This window comes from Lepisosteus oculatus, chromosome 16 (genome assembly GCF_040954835.1).
Source record: "Lepisosteus oculatus isolate fLepOcu1 chromosome 16, fLepOcu1.hap2, whole genome shotgun sequence".
NCBI lineage: Eukaryota > Metazoa > Chordata > Actinopteri > Semionotiformes > Lepisosteidae > Lepisosteus > Lepisosteus oculatus.
The window spans coordinates 20,814,150-20,818,749 of NC_090711.1; the positions used below are offsets into that span (position 1 = coordinate 20,814,150).

Genomic DNA, 4,600 nt, shown 5'->3' on the forward strand with positions numbered 1-4,600 from the left:
CAGCCAATGTTTAATCCCTTTTATGGACAGGTTTTACAGATCTGACTGCATAAAAAGACCACTCTTTGTAATACTTCTTTGAGTCTGGCCTGCAAGTGCCTGGCCGGACTCTGCTCCCCCTTTCTCCTGCCTGCCAGACCCTTCTTCTCTTTGATCTTCTGTCATCGGGCCGACACGACCATAGCCGCAGGGGGCGCCGGCCTCCTTAGCTTAGGCCCCTCCCACCAGCAGCAGGGGTGCCGACCAAGCTGCAAGCGAAAGCAGACCGTCGGCACCTGTGGGCAAAGGGAAGAGGCAGCTCTATCTTGGGAGGGACACAAACACCACACCTGCCTCTCTAAACAAATTATTAGACATCTAAGTTTTATGGAGGGAAAACGCACAGGAGCTCAAAGGGGTGTGGGGGGCCTGCCTGCTTGCCAAGGAAGTCGAGACGCGAAAAAGTGCACAGAGGGAGGACAGGAATGGAGACAGAGAAACATAGACAGATGAGACTCGAGTAGAAGGACCTCCAGTCCACTTCACTTGCTTGCTGACTGTCTTTTCACCGCTGAGAGAAGGTTCCCAGAGACGCTGCAATACCAGCCTGATGCGTGGAGAGGATGGAGCAAGCTCCTGATCCAGCACCCTGTTCCAAAAATTCATTTAATATGTGGTCCTGTGACAGGGTACATATCAGATAATAAACTGATAAGAATAGATTTTTTTTTATTAAACAAACAAAAAACATGAAGTACATATCACTGCACCATTAACGAAATCCAAACCAAACCATATCAGACACCGTCACAAACCTTCAATAAACAAATCACAATCCATTCCTTATTAACCCAAGTCAAATTCCCCATCCCTATTAACATATAATTTGCATACATTCCAATTGGATGCAAAATACCACACAAACATTTCCATTCCCAACCCAAATAAAACATCGAGTTACACATTGCAAACAGAAACCCTCCAACATTACTTTAGACAATTCAGAGACTATTCCTTAATCTTCTGTCACTTCCGTCCTTCTTTAAAGTTCTTGAACTCAACCTCAGCCACACTATCAAAATCAACATAATTTATTAACTCCTGTTCCCTTACAACACGAAAAACAAAACCTCAAATTGGAGGGGCTGGGATTTGAGTTATTTTCACCCCTCATTCAGCAATCCCTTCCATAAATGTCGTCATCCCATCAGGTAACTCAATCATTTCTCTATGTTGATCTATCACAACGAGATCATTAAACTGATCAGCATATGTACTATAGAAACAAAATCAGCTTCGTTCTGCACATCCAAATTCAAAACCTCCTCCCTCCCCTTAATATTACAATCTGTCAACCATTCCCTCAAAATTGTATCACTATCTACATCTGTCTCGTCCTTGGTCCTCCAACTCGACTTAACCTTCCCCTTTTTCCGCTTCCTCTTTTTCCTCCTCACAGGTCGAAATGATAACGAAGACTAGGTCTGTCCGTCACTCGCCCATGGATCTCCCCAGTCTGTGAATTCCACAGTGGACTCCATCATGTCTTCTTCAGAGGTAAAAAACCGTACCGTCGATGTCAACTGATGAGAGCGCATTGACCACATTCAAAGTAACTTCTTCTCTAAATCAGACAGTAGGCTTACACCCCTCAGTCTTCTTCTTACTCTCAACAACACCATGTGTAAACCACTGTGGACAATTCCTGTAAACATGTCCCCCCACCCCACACAAGTTACAAGTCAAGGTAGCCCCACAGTTCTCGATCGCATGACCCACTTGCTTACATCTATTACAAAAAGTCACTAATCATTCCGCTGCACTGTGACCCTTCAACCCACATCTCCAACACTCGTCAGGCTGTCCAGGATGAAACAGATAACCTTTGTTGACTCTCAGCGAAAAAGAAGCTGGAGGATACAGCACTTCTCCATTCTCCTAAGGAGAACCCAATACTGCCTCTTCCCCATCCATATACCCTTCAAATCCAGCAGTTTTCGTCCCGAACTTTGTAAATCCACAAACCATCCCAAAAACGTGGCAATATCTTCCTCTGGCACCAACGGGTTAGGGTTCCTGTTCATGTATAAACAAAGGGCGTATGGAAAATTTGCACAAAGGATCCTTGTCTTTAAAACACTCGATCTTCTCCCAGACACAAGTCCACACAAACTCATTAGACAAGGTTAAATAATAACAACCCTTATGAGGAAAATCCTGCAAGCAAAAAATAACATCCTTAGAGAGGCCAAAAAGCTTAAACAAGACCTCCTTTACAAACACATCTCGATCCAGAAAAACCTTGTCCTTCTCCTTATTCCTCAAATCAAAACGAATCGAATTCTTCACTTGTCCTTCCCTGGTCAAAACAGCTCTAGTGATCGTCGGAAGATCCTCCCCTCCATCTTGTCCTCCAGATGCCTGGTTTAGTTCCAACTCCATCCTCAGAATCCTGTCACCTTCTCTTCCCTCACATGTAAGCAAAAAGGCTGAGAAACAATGCCCCTGTAGCCGCGGACAGACATGCTGACGTTCCGCTGGAGCACAGCGGCACAGGCCGACACCTCTGGAGCCCAGAATTCACGCAACTGCTGGCTTTCCTGCAGCCAGAGGCCTGACGCCCAGACTCCACTCCCCCTCTCTCCTGCCTGCCTGCCTGCCAGTCCCGGGCAGGGGCCATGCTCTTTGATCTTCTATCAAAGGCCCGTCAACGACCGCAGCCGGAGGGGGCACCAGCCTCTTTAGCTTAGGCCCCTCCCACCAGCAGCAGCTGTGCCGAGCGAGCTGTAAGTGAAAGTGGACCGTCAGCACCTGGAGGCAAAGGCAAGGGGCAGCTCTCTCTCAGGAGAGACATACACACCACAGCACACCTGCCTCCCTAAAAAAATAATATATACAGATGCAGTCATTCAAAATGGGTGGGGTATTTCGCGGTATTCCCCGGTGGGCGTGTCGCAGTATCACGCAGTATCACGGGGTAAATTGCGTCATTTGACGTCATGCCAGAAAGTATCCGGCATCACCTTGTAAAACAGGAGGAGCCAATAAAGCTTAACCTCTCATGTACAGCATTTGAGTTTTTAAATATAAACTGTGTATTACAGGATGCTAATCATCAGTCATTAAAAAGTTGGTATATTTTATGAAAGTAAGATTGCTCAGTTGGACAAAAGTACACAACCTACCTTTATCAGAAATGTTTATGCATCAAAGCTTTTACCGAAGATATTACTAATAGTATTAATAATGAATGACTTTGGACAAGTTGTAAACTCAAAGTATAATTTCTTTAGCACATTTGTACAAGCACTTGGAATCTGTCCAAGCCCTACTTTGTCAGGCATTTTCTTTTACTGTAACGGACATAAAAACTCCCTTGCTTTTAACAGAGCGTTTCATAATTTCTAACTACGAAAATTATTTAAACTGCGACACTTATCATTCAACCAGAGCTCAAAATATCACAAGGATCCTCAAGAACACAGCAAAGACTGTATTAAAAGATACTTGTATCAGATACATGAGAATCCAGGCTTTTTTATCAAAGCTTTCTTTTCTGTATACCAGATATTATGGAACCACTTCAGAAGGGTGTCAGCCAGTCAGATTCCAGGAATCGGTACTTTAAAGAAAAAATACACACCGGTATTCCATTTCTCCCTAAACATTTTAAGCATCGAAGTCTTTAACTAACGTGAAATAGCGTGTAACAAAAGTGGTAGTTTTAAGCTTTTCTGCTAATATAATATGGAATCGCTTATCTAAAGAAATTAATAATGATATGATTATATTCGTGTACTGGGACATTTCTTTGAAAAAATAGAATAGCAATATTATGGACAATTAATTGACTTTTATATTTCTAAATATCACAACATGATCGAATTTAAATCATTTTAATAACAATGAATAGTCACCTATGCGTTACAATATAAACATTTATATTGATTTAAATCGCATTTTGATTTAAATCGCAAACGTGGGTTTAAATATATGAGTTTTTTGATTCACAATCAGACAAATGCAACATAAATTGATATCTTTGTCTTCTAAGTATCTTAATAAACTTTCAGTATAGCTTTCTCCCCATTTGGATTTATTTTTCTTGGGATCATGGGATTAAACGTGGAAAGATTAGATTGTAATCGTTTTTATTTTTTAAATACATTTTAGAAAAGTGTAATCTTTATTAAAAAGCTGAGCACCACCTGCTATAAAGATACATATTGTAATATTTTCGGGCTCGGATAGGACGTGGGATTTGAATAAATATTCAATACTTAAACGGGCACAGTAAAGACATTAAATATACATATACATACTGTATGTCACTCCCTCTGCAGCCAGGGGGCGCTCCTTCTCTGTCCTGTCCCTAGTTTCCGGTTTGCTGTCCTTCCTGTCCCTCTCTTCCTTGGGCTATATATTTCCGGGTCTTGCACTCTGTCCTCGCTCAGCATTGACGTTCGGATGTCCTGAGACCCGCCTAGCACCAGGGCGCCCCACGTCCGCTCCCTGAGGGCATAGGTTTCTATACGGCATTCCTGAACTCTTTGCACTAATGAGCCCGGGCCTTTTTCCCGTCTCGCCGCTACGCATATGGGTCTTTTTCCGCTCTCCAGCT

At 42.9% G+C, this 4,600-nt stretch overlaps 1 pseudogene; it reads right to left on the reverse strand.

Moving 5' to 3' along the window:
- Positions 1 to 555: 555 nt before the first annotated feature.
- Positions 556 to 730, reverse strand: LOC138223531 (U2 spliceosomal RNA; annotated as a pseudogene).
- Between the last annotated feature and the right edge of the window lie 3,870 nt (positions 731 to 4,600).